This window comes from Prionailurus viverrinus, chromosome A2 (assembly GCF_022837055.1).
Source record: "Prionailurus viverrinus isolate Anna chromosome A2, UM_Priviv_1.0, whole genome shotgun sequence".
NCBI classification, from domain to species: domain Eukaryota; kingdom Metazoa; phylum Chordata; class Mammalia; order Carnivora; family Felidae; genus Prionailurus; species Prionailurus viverrinus.
The window spans coordinates 9,638,831-9,652,153 of record NC_062562.1 but is presented as its reverse complement, the minus strand read 5'-3'; positions in this window follow the sequence as shown (position 1 = coordinate 9,652,153).

The window sequence follows — 13,323 nt, the reverse complement described above, 5'->3', positions numbered from 1 at the left end:
ATACTTCTGCGCATGTGCACTGTAATTGAACATAGAAGGAAACAGAGAGCAAATGGGGGAATACGGTAATCACATTTGTTGTGGGACTTTACACGGAAGCAAGAGGCTAGTATGATCCTTGTGATAATAGAGTTGATGTCATCAGCATGAACTTGCTTCTATCTTAACATAGATACAGAGGCTTACGTATAGATACCTCTATGGATGTCTGCATATACACAGAGTAGTAAACATTTATATGTTTCCTTGCTGGGTCAGGTCAGAGGATATAGAGAACCTGGTAGCAGCAAGCACACCTGGAACCCATGTCTTGGTTTTAACCCATGTCCCAATAAAATGAAACCGGGCTCCTTGCAGAAATGACTGCTTCTAGGGCTCAGGAGAGAAACACAAGAAGCTGAAGCATCACCTTCTGTAAGAGAGTAATGAAATACTACACTCCCTTTAAAAATCCAGGAATCATGGGGGCACCTGGGTGGCTCAGTTGGCTGAGCGTCAGACTTCGGCTCAGGGCAAGATCTGACAGTTCGCGGTTCGAGCCCCGCATCAGGCTCTGTGCTGACCGCTTGCTCAGAGCTTGGAACCTGCTTCAGATTCTGTGTCTCCTTCTCTCTCTGCCCCTCCCTGCTCATGCTTTGTCTCATTCTGTCTCTCAAAAATAAATAAATGTAAAAAAAAATTTTTTAAGCTAGGAATGATAGGGACATGCCAGAGAGACATATCAGCTCACTGAAGGAGCCCCCCATTGCCAAAGCTGGACCAATTTGAGCAACAAAATAAAGTGGTATTGGGCTATGACCCAGAGTATATACTACGTATCAAGGAGTGCACACCAAAATAAATAATTAAGGAATAAAGAGAAGAAACCTTCTCAAGTGCAGAAGAATGACAATGATTTAAGAAGACAGTCTACTCTCAGAGAGGTGGAGAACTCTCAATACTTAGGATAGAAAAGTCCCTAATGAGCATAGGATATAAGGAAAGGGGAAAGACTAACCACAGTGGAAAAATTGGGCAAACCCCGTGCCAGCCAGGACATCAATATCAACACCAATGAGAATTAGTCATGTTGACAGTGGGTACATTTGATGTCATGAGATGAACATGGAAGTTTCCCTCTCTGCTCTTCCGGTCCAACATCCACAGTCCTAGTCTACTCATGAACAAAAGAAGAAGGCTAGTCCAAAAGAAGATTATATTACAAAACTCCTGACCATTACTCCTCACAACTATGAATTGCTTCAAGAACAAAGGAAGCCTGAGAAAAAGTCACTGCGTGTGGAAGCTCAGCAGATATGACGATTAAATGTAACAGGTGTAAGAGAGAGAATGTGTTCATAACTTCAGAAACTGAGAGCGGAGCTTATGGCCACCCTCTGAACTAACACAGCACGTTTTTGTTTGGTTTTTGTTTTTTTTTTTTGCAAAGGTACAACTGTTCAAAAATCAAGTTTATTAAAAATTAAAATTATTAATGACTAGCAAAATCTCTGGAAACATTGAGCTCTGAGCATGTCCCCAGGCTCTGTTATTTGCTGTGTATAAAGCAGTATCACTGCTTTCACTTTCCGTCAGTAAAATAAAATAATGATGCCACACACATAGTTTTTGAAAATTTTCAATTAAATGATGACTGTAAAAGGTCTAGCAGAGTTTCTAGTAAACATTTAAGAATGAATAAAAAACTTCATCTGAGTTTCTGTATCCACGATTTCCACCCGCTCAGAGACCCATTCCTTACCTCCCATCTCATGCTCATGGTACTATTTCCATCACTCACACTCTAAGCACAGCAGTAGAGTTTTCCTCAGAATAACCTGGGTCACTTTTCCATCAAGAAGACCTGTTCATAGCTGTCCCTGACATAAAACCGGCACATACTCTTCACTAATTTCAGAATGAAACTTCAACCCTCTAGCCAAAACGTCAATTTCTTGGGTAATCTGACTGTTGCCTACCCAACCAGGCTACTGTGGGTTCCTTTTGCAGAACCCGCAGACCCTGCTCCTGATTGGTGGTCAGACAGTAAGAAGTATTTCTAACTCCAGCAGCACAACTTCCGCTTTATGTAATCTCTGAATTTCCTCCTCTGCTGTTTCATTCTGGGCTTCTCAAATCCCCTGTGCCCACGGAAAGACTGCCTTCCAAGGCGCAGTACCTACCAGCTTCTCTGTGAAGCCTTAACTGACACCTATGAAAGAGTCCTCTTTATTGAAAACAATTAAAAAAAAATAAAGAGTCAAATTTGGAGGATCTACTTCCCCAGATTCCAATTCAACCTCGCATCACATTTATTTATTTTTACGTCTCTCAGTCTGTTTACACAGTGACTACCTTGAGAGAAGAAACAGTGTCTTTGTCATTTATTTATTCCCAGAATAAATGGTACTGTCTACCATACATTAATTGCTGAAAAATGTTGAATGACTGCAATTAACAAATGGCTCAATAATGATAAACAGTCACTCCCAACAATGGAAGACCCAGCAATGAAAACAGAGGAGGGGTGCCTGGGTGGCTCATTCAGTTAAGCATTGGACTTTGGCTCAGGTCATGATTCTCATGATTGTGGGTCAAGCCCCACATCAGGCTCTGTGCTGACAGCTCAGATTCTGTCCATCCCCTCTCTCTCTGTCCATCCCCTATTTATGCTGTCTCCTTCTCCCTCACAAATAAGTAAAAACGTTAAAAATTATAATAAAAATAAGAAACAATAAAAAAGAAAACGGATGAAATAGTGTTGAGAGCTAAAGGCCCATAGATTAAGCACTAAGGAGGAGACAGATCAGAGAGAGATGGTTTAGTGTATCCAGAGTTGCCCTCCAGAATCAAAGCCTTATTGGTCAAAACTGGCATCACTAAACTCTCCTTAACTAATTGTCCCTTTGATGCCCTCAAAATAATCACCTATAACGGGGTCCCTCCCACCATAACACATTTCCCCAGCACTTCTGGAGATGCTGTGGCTCACCTAGATGTTAACAGAGAACAGTGTGACATGAATGACCCTCTTTCTCCCATGGATGATTGGTGTCTTTGGTAGTTATATCCCCAGGAAGGGAAGAGACATGGCCCCACTTGTGAAGGTTCTGGAAGACACAGAATCACCCGGGATTACAAGAGTCCACTTCAGTAGGTGCAGCGAAGGCAGTTTCAATTTCTCTGCCTGAAGGCGCTGAATTCCCATGAGTCTTGTTAATGAAATATTCTTTTTTCTCTCTTCTCCAAAGAACCATTCTAATATGTTCTAATATTATTTCTCTCATATGTGGAATTTAAGAAACAATATACATATATATATATGAAAGGGAGGGGGAAGAGAAAGAGAAATAAATCCTAAGAATTTCTTAGAGATGGCAAACAAATTCAGGGTTGATGTAGAGAGGTGGGAGGAAGATGGGCTAGATGAATGTTGGATACTAAGGAGGGCAATTTTGACGGCACTGAGTGTTGTATATAAGTGATTAATAAAATAATAATAATGTATGATGTAAGTTTTCAACTTGGATGGACCTAGAGGGTATGGTGCTGAGCCAGTCAGAGAAAGACAAATACCATGTGATGACACTCATATGTGGAATTTAATAAATTAAAAAAGGAACAAACAAGGAAAAGACAGACAAAAAAAATCAGACTCTTAAACACAGAGAACAAACAGGTGGCTGCCAGAGGGAATCTGGGTGGGGTTGGGTGAGATAGATAAAGGATATTAACAGCACACTAATCTCCATGAGATCTCAACACTGCATAGAATTGTTAAACATTACATTGTACACATCAAATTAATATAACACTAAATGTAAATTATACTGCAATAAAAACAATGGCTGGGAAGGGTGAAAATAAGATTTTCAGAGTTACCACATTACAATTGAAAGTGAGCCAAAGCATAAGAGACTGTTAAAAACTGAGAACAAACTGAGGGTTGATGGGGGGTGGGAGGGAGGAGAGGGTGGGTGATGGGTATTGAGGAGGGCATCTTTTGGGATGAGCACTGGGTGTTGTATGGAAACCAATTTGTCAATAAATTTCAGAAAAAAAAAGTGATCTGCTTTCCTTTTTTTAAATCCTTTTTTAATTAATTTATTATTTTAATTAATTTTTTAAATTTACTTCCAAGTTTGTTATCATATAGTGCAACAATGATTCAAGAGTAGATTCCTTAATTCCCCTTACCCATTTAGCCCACCACCCCTCCCACAACCTCTCCAGCAACCCTCTGATTCTTCTCTATATTTAAGAGTCTCTATGTATTGCTCCCTCCCTGTTTTTATATTATTTTTTCTTCCCGTCCCTTATGTTCATCTGTTTTTCCCCTTATGTTCATCTGTTTTTTATCTTAAAGTCCTCATATGAGTGAAGTCATATGATATTTGTCTTTCTCTAATTTCTCTTAGCATAACACCCTCCAGTTCCATCCACGTATTTGCAAAAGGCAATATTTCATTATTTTTGATTGCTGAGTGATACTCCATTTTATATATATACCACATCTTCTTTATCCATTCATCTGTTGATGGACATTTGAGCTCTTTCCATACTTTGGCTACTGTTGATAATGCTGCTATAAACACTGGGGTGCATGTGCCCTTTCAAAACAGCCTACCTGTATCCCTTGGATAAATACCTAGTAGTGCAGTTGCTGGGCCATAGGGTAGTTCTATTTTTAATTTTTTGAGGAACCTCCATACTGTTTTCCAAAGCAGTTGTACCAGTTTGCATTCCCGCAAGCAGTGCAAAAGAGATCCTGTTTTTCTGCATCCTCGCCAACATCTGTTGTTGCCTGAGTCGTTAATGTTAGCCACTCTTACAGGTGTGAGGTGGTATCTCATTGCAGTTTTGATATGTATTTCCCTTGTGATGAGTGATGTTGAACATTTTTTCATGTGTCTGTTAGCCATCTAGTCTTCTTTGGAGAAGTGTCTATTCATGTCTTTTGCCCATTTCTTCACTGGATTATTTGTTTTTTGGGTGTTGAGTTTGATACGTTCTTTATAGATTTTGGATACTAACCCTTTATCTGATATGTCATTTGCAAATATCTTCTCCCATTCTGTTGGTTTCCTTTTAGTTTTACTGATTGTTTCCTTTGCTGTGCTGAAGCTTTTGACTTTGATGAGGTCCCAATAGTTCATTTTTACTTTTGTTTCCTTGCCTCCGGAGACGTGTTGAGTATGAAGTTGCTGCAGCCGAGATCGGAGAGGTTTTTTTCTGCTTTCTCTTCGAGGATTTTGATGGCTTCCTGTCTTACATTTAGGTCTTTCATCCATTTTCAGTTTATTTTTGTGTATGGTGTAAGAAAGTGGTCCAGGTTCATTTTTCTGCATGCCATTGTCCAGTTTTCCCAGCACCATTTGCTGAAGAGACTGTCTTTATTCCATTGGGTATTCTATCCTGCATTTTCAACGGTTAGTTGGCCATTAATTTGTGGGTCCATTTCTGGGTTCTCTATTCTGTTCCATTGATCTGAGTGTCTGTTTTTTGCCAGTGTCATACTGTCTTGATGACTACAGCATTGTAACACGTCTTGAAGTCTGGGATTGTGATGCCTCCAGCTTCGGTTCTCTTTTTCAAGATTAGTTTGGGTATTAGGGGTCTTTTCTGGCTCCATACTAATTTTAGGATTGTTTGTACTAGGTCTGTGAAGAGTATTGGTGATATTTTGATAGGAATTGCATTGAATATGTAGATTGCTTTGGGTAGTATCGACATTATAACAATATTTTTTCTTCCTATCTAGAGATATGGAATATTTTTTCATTTTTTTGTGTCTTCTTCAATTTCATTCATAAGCTTTCAATACTTTTCAATGTATAGATTTTTCACCACTTTGGTTAGGTTTATTACTAGGTATTGTACGGTTTTTGGTGCAATTGTAAATAGGATCAATACCTTGATTTCTCTTTCTGTTGCTTCATTATTGGTCTATAGGAATGCAACCAATTCCTGTGCATTGATTTTATATTCTGCAACTTTGCTGAATTCATAGATCAGTTCTAGAAGTTTTTTGGTGGAATCTTTTGGGTTTCCCATAGAGAGTACCATGTCATCTGCAAAGAGTGGAAGTTTGACCTCCTCCTGCCTGATTGGGATTCCTTTTATTCCTTTGTGTTGTCCGATAGCTGAGGCTAGGACTTCCAATACTACACTAAATAGCAGTGGTGAGAGTGGACATCCCTGTCTTGTTCCTGACCTTAGAGGGAGAGCTCTCAGGACTTCCCCATTGAGGATGATATTAGTGGTAGGTCTTTCATATATGGCTTTCATAATCTTGAGGTATTATCCTTCTATCCCTACTTTCCTGATGGTTTTTACCAAGAAAGGATGCTGTATTTTGTCAAATGCTTTCTCTGCATCTGTTGAGAGATCATGTGGTTCTTGTCCTTTCTTTTATTGGTGTGATGTATCACATTGATTGTTTTGCAGATATCAAACCAGCCTGCATCTCAGTTGGCCATGGTGAATAATTCTTTTCATGTATTGATGGATCCAGTTGAGTAGTATCTTGTTGAGGATTTTTCCATCCATGTTCATCAGGAAAATTCGTCTGTAGCTCTACTTTTTGTTGGGGTCTTTCTGGATTTGGAGTCAAGGTAATTCTGGCTTCGTAGAAAGAGTTTGGAAGTTTTCCTTCTATTTCTATTTTTTGGAACAGCTTCAAAAGAATAGGTGTTAATGCATCTTTAACTGTTTGGTAGAATCCCACTGGAAGCCACCTGGCCCTGACTCTTGTTTTTGGGAAATTTTTTGATTACTAATTCGATTTCTTTACTGGTTATGGAACTGTTCAAATTTTCTATTTCTTCCTGTTTCAGTTCTGGTAGTTTATATGCTTCTAGGAATTTGTCCATTTCTTCCAGATTGCGCATTTTATTAGCATGTAATTAATCATAATATTCTCTTATTATTGTTTTGTATTTTTGCAGTGTTGGTTGTGATCTCTCCCCTTTCATTCTTGATTTTACTTATGTGGGTCCTTTCCTTTTTCTTTTTGACCAAACTGGCTAGGTCTTTATCAATTTTGTTAATTCTTTCAAAGAACCATCTCCTGGTTTCATTGTTCTGTTCTGTTTTTTGGTTTCAATAGCATTGATTTCTGCTCTAATCTTGACTATTTCCTGTCTTATGCTGGTTTTGGGTTTTATTTGCTGTTCTTTATCCAGCTTTTTAAGGTATAAGGTTAGGTTGTGTATTTGAGACCTTTCTTCCTTCTTTAGGAAAGCCTGGATTGCTATATACTTCCTGCTTATGACTACCTTCCCTGCGTCCCAGAGGTTTTGGGCTGAGGTGTTATCATTTTCATTGGCTTCCATGTACTTTTAATTTCCTCTTTAACTTCTTGGTTAGCCCATTCATTCATTGGTAGGATGTTCCTTAGTGTCCAAGTATTAGTTATCTTTCCAAATTTTTCTTGTGGTTGGTTTCGAGTTTCATAGCATTGTGGTCTGAAAATATGCATGTATGACCTCGATCTTTTTGTACTTATTGAGGGATGATTTGTGTCCCAGTATGTGATCTATTCTGGAGAATGTTTCATGTGCAGTTGAGAAGAATGTGTATTGTGCTGCTTTCGGATGAAATGTTCTGAATATATCTGTTAAGTCCATCTGGTCCAGTGTGTCATTCAAAGCCATTGTTTCATTGTTGATTTCTGATTAAATGATCTGTCCATTGTTGTAAGTGGCATGTTGAAGTCCCTTACTACTATGGTATTATTAACAATGAGTTTCTTTATGTTTGTGATTAATAGATTTATATATTTGGGTGCTTTCACATTTGGAGCATAAGTGTTTACAATTGTTATATCTTGGTGGGTAGAACAATTCATCTCTTGTTATGGTCTTTATTTTAAAATCTAGCTTGTCTGATGTATGTATGGCTACTCTGGCTTTCTTATAGTGACCATTAGCATGAAAGATGGCTCTCTATCCCCTACTTTCAATCTAAAGGTTTCTTTAGGTCTACAATGGGTCTCTTGTAAACAACATATAGATGGATCTTGTTTTCCTATCCATTCTGTTATCCTATGTCTTTTGATTGAAGCATTTATTCCATTGACATTTAGGATGAGTACTGAAAGATATGAATTTATTGCCATTATGTTGCCTGGAGAGTTGGAGTTTCTGGTGTTATTCTCTGGTCCTTTCTAATCGTTGTTGCTTTTTGGTCTTTTTTTCTTTTTTTTTTTCTTTTTCTTTTTGTCCTTTCTCCCCTCAGAGAGCCCCCTTAAAATTTTTTGCAGGGATGGTTAAGTGGTCATGAAATCTTTCAATTTTTGTGTGTCTGGGAAATCTTTTATCTCTCCTTCTATTTTGAATGACAGCCTTGCTGGATAAAGAATACTTGGCTGCATATTTTTCCTATTCAGCACATTCAATATATCCTGCCACTCCTTTCTGGCCTGCTAACTTTCTGTGGATAGGTCTGCTGTGAACCCAATCTGTCTTCCCTTGTAGGTTAAGGACTTTTTTCCCTTGCTGCTTTCATGATTCTTTCCTTGCCTGAGTATTTTGTGAATTTGACTATGATATGCCTTGTTGATGCTCGGTTTTTGTTGAATCTAATGGGAGGTGTTTCCTGAATTTTTATGTCTGTGTCTTTCTCCAGGTTAGGAAAGTTTTCTACTATGATTTCCTTACATAAACTTTCCATCCCTTTTTATCTCTCTTCATCTTCTAAGACCCCCTACGATTGGGATGTTATTCCTTTTTAATGAGTCACTGAATTCTCTAATTCTTATATTGTGCTCTTTTGCCTTAGTTTCCCTCTTTTTTTCTGCTTTCATTATGCTCATTAAGTTTGTCCTCTATATCGTTGATTCACTGCTCTGTTTCATCCATCCTTGTCACCGTGACATCCATTCAAGAATGTAGCTCAGTTATATCATTGTTTTTCATCCTGACTGGCTTTTACTTCTTTCATCTCTGCAGAAAGCAATTCTAATCATTTTAAACCCCAGCTACTCTTATTATCGTGATTCTAAATTATATTTCAGACATCTTACTTGTATCTGTATTGATTAAGTCCCTGGCTGTCATTTATTCCTTTTCTTTCTTTTGGGGTCAACTCCTTCATTTCATCATTTTGAAGGAAGAAAAGGAATTAATAAAGTAAAAAAATAAAAATTGAAAACAACGCACAAAAATGAAATAAAGGAGGCTAGATCCTAGGTGTGTTTTGGTCTGGTTGTTAAAGGGAGCTTGATAGATTAGAGAAAACAGGGAAGGATAAGAGAAGACAAAAAAGGAAAAAAAAAGAAAAGGTTTGAAAATTTGAAAAAAATGAATATAATAACATACAATAAATTAAATAATGGGAGTAAAATAGAATTTGAAAATTTTACAAAAAATTAAAAAATATAATTGAAAAAATTGAGGAAAAATCTTTTTAATAAAAATGGAAAACAAAAATAAATTTTTCCCTATCTGTATGCAAGAATAAGAAAAGAAAAGGGAAAAAATTGAATAGATGGACAAGCAAACAGAATGAAATACGTTTGAAATTATATCCGGTTTTTTTTCCTAGAAGTCAAACTATGAAGCAATTTATAGACTGTAAACTAAGCAGGCAGAGAGACTTCTGGTGTTCCTCAACAACACAGTTGGCCCAGTTTGGCCAGGCTTAGTGTAACGACTTCATTGTCCACTAGATAGAACAGCTTAGCTTACTGAGGTAGATTGTTGTGGTACATGTACGCGTGTAGGCACATGTGCAGGAGGGGTAAAAATGGCATCACCCCTCTACCCAGTGTCTAGTATCAAAACTCTGCTCTCCCTGACGGGCAATCAAGCACCTCTCCTTTGTCTCTGGCTTTCCTCCACTCCCTGCTTCTATACTGTCCATGACCAAGCTGTCAGCTTGCCAGGCGGCACCTCCCTCCTGGGATTTATCTCAGTGCTCCCAACACAGCACTTCTGAGGGACTGCAGGTTTGACCTGCTCAGACCCTCTGGGGAGAGTCTCACGGAGCAATGGCCGGGTGCCGGCCTGCACCTAGAAACATTCATGAGACCATGCTGATGCACATATCCAGAGACTGCGTCTGGCTGCAAGCCCGCACCAGAAAAAGTTTGTGTGATCATGTAGCAGCAGCGTTTCAGGGATTATGGAAAATCACAACACACATCTGGTGCCAAGCTTCACCTTTAACGTCCTTGTTTCAACACCAAAGAAAGAGGTCATTCTCCAGGGTCTGCTGGGATCTTCACCTGTGGGGAGGCTGCACAGCCTCTACTGAATGTCCTACCAGCAAGGGAACCACCACTCCCCTTTTGACCCAAGAACCCCTCAGACCTTGCTCTCTACTCCTGGGGATTCGCCTTTCCCACCAGAACACCACCAGGTATTGAGCTGTGGAGTTTCAGAACTCCGCACTCCCTGTTTATAGAGTCTTAATGGAATTTAAACCCCCTCCTTTCTCCCTTTTTTGTCCATTCCTTTGGGGCTATTTCCACTCTTCCTTTCTATCTCCAGCTGCTTTGGAGGGGGTGTTGTGCTTTTCCCATGTCTCCTATGTGCTCTCCCTTGTCTCTGTCCTCTCTTCACAAGCAAAAACAGCTCCCTGCCCTCTGTGGCTTCTCTCTTCCCCAGTTCACCACTCTGCACCACATAACTGCCCAGTTCTGTGTACAGGTGGTGGAGATTGTTGTGTTAATCCTCAAATCACTTTTCTAGGTGTGCAAGATGGTTTCGTGTTGATCTGGCTGCATTTCAGGGACAAGAGATGAAAAAAAAAAAAAAACTACCATGCTGTTCCGCCATCTTGGCCCCTCCCCCAAGCTGATCTGTTTTTCAACCACAACAACAAAAACAGAAATACAACCCAATGGAATACAAGGGAGTGCAGAAGTAAATTCAAATATATACAACTGAATGGTTTTTACACGTGTGTCAGGAAATTTCAATGATATATGCACAGCCTGTCCAAGAAATGGTGGTGGGAAACATGGATATCCATGTGCAAAAAGATGAAGTCGACCCTTCCAGCCACCATCTACCAGCATGACTCCAAGTGGGTCACGGACTGAAGCATAAGAAATATAACTGCAAGCACTTAGAAGAAAATACAGAAGTACATTTATATGACCCTGGATTTGACTATAATTTCCCAGATGTAACACCAAAAAACACAGGCGATTAGAGAAAAAAGCATTTTGGCGAAATTAAAAATATTTGTACATTAGAGGGCACTATTTCCCAAGTGAAAAGACAACCAACAAAATGCAGAAAAGACTGGCAAATCGCATAGCTGGTAATGGATTAATATCCAAAATATATAAAGAATTTCAAAAATTCCACCAACCAAAAAAACACAAACAACTCAATTTTAAAAAGGCAATTTTAAAATTTTAATTCCAGTTACTTAACATACAGTATAATATTCATTTCAGGTGTACAATCGACTGACTCAATACCTCCATAATAAAAACTTTTAAAAAAGATTAAAAAGAAAAAACAGTAAGTGTGGGCAATGATTTGGAGAAAAGAGAACCCTCTGATATTGTTGGTGGAAATAGAAACTGGAGTTGCCACTGCGGAAAAGAGTATAGAGGTTCCTTCAAGGCATAAATAAAGCCTCTCTGCAATCCAGTAATTGCACTACGGGGTCATTACCCCAAAAATATTTTTAAAAAATTCAAAGGGATACTTGCACCTCTATGCTTACAGTAGCATCATTTACAATATCCAAATTGTGGAAGCAGCTCATGTGTCCACCAACAGATGAATGAATAAAGAAGATGTGGTACGTACACACACACACACACACATACACACACACACATACAATGGAATATTTTTCAGCCAAACTGAAATCTTGCTTTTCAACCTTAGCATAAGCTAGAGGGTCTTATGCTAAATGAAATTAGTCATTCCGAGAAAAACAAATACCATATGCTTTCATTCATATGTGCAATTTAAGAAACAGTACAAATGAGCAAGGGGAAGAAAGGACAGAGAAAACGAGAAACAGACTCTTAACTATAGAGAACAAACTGATAGTTACCAGAGGGTGATGGGGGGGGGGGGGATGGGTGAAATAGGTGATGGGGATTAAAGACTGTCCTTGTCATGATGAGCACCGGGTGTTGTACAGAAGTGCTGAATCACTATATTGTACACCTGAAACTAATATTACACTGTATGTTAACTGTACTTGAATTAAAATTTTTAAATAAATTTGAAAAAAATTGTGAAAAGAAAAAGAAAGCAATAGACTCAAATAGACACTTCTCCAAAGAAGATACAGGTATGGATATTTAGAGGCAAACATGACTAATCATTAGGGAAATGCAAATCAAACCCATAATGTGATACCACAACACACATACTAGAATGGCTATTTTTTTTAAAACTAAACAGAAAATAATTGTTGGTGAGGATAAGGGGAAATTGCAGCCCTGTGGTGCTTGCCGTTGAGAATAAAAAGTGGCACAGCTAGTGTAGAAAAGATTGTGCCAGTTCCTTAAAATGTAAACATAGAATTATCATTTGGAGTTTTACTCCTGCTTATATACCTACTTATATGTCCCAAAATAATTTATTTTTTATTTTTAATTTTTTAATTTTTTTTAGAGAGACAGACATGAGCAGGGGAGAGAGAGCAAGACCCAGAATCTGAAACAGGCTCCAGGCTCTGAGCTGTCAGCACAGAACCCGACCCAAGGCTCAAACCCACAAACCATGAGATCATGGCCTGAGCTGAAGGCTCAACCAACTGAGCCACCCAGGGTCCTCTGTCCCAATAGAATTTAGAGCAGTGACTAGAAGAGATTTTTGTACACCAATTTTCAAAACACCTTTATTCACAGTATCCAAAATGTGGAGACAACCCAAATGTCCATCAAAAAACTCACGGATGAACAAAGTGTGGTGAACTCATACAGTAGAACATCATTCAGCCTTTAACATGAATGGGATTCTGACACAAGCTATAACTTGGGTGAATCTCACAAATATTATGCTACCTGAAAGAAGCCAGCACAAACAGACCAATATTATACAATTACATGTATATGAGATACCTAGGGTAATCTCTTTAGGTAAACCTAAAGAGAAGGTAAGATGGTGGGACACAGGGGTTGGGCAGAGGGGCAATACGAATTTAGTATTTCAAGGAGACAGAAGTTCAGTTTGAGACAATGAGGACGTTCTGGAGATTGATAGAGGTGGTGGTTGCTCAACAGTGAGAAAGCACTTAATGACACAGAAGTATATTTCAAAATGTTTAACTTTTAATGTTTAATATTTATATGTATTTTCCCCTGAGAAAACAAGGATGAAAAAAAGAGTGACATATTTGACAAGAACTTCATGGGGGTCTGGG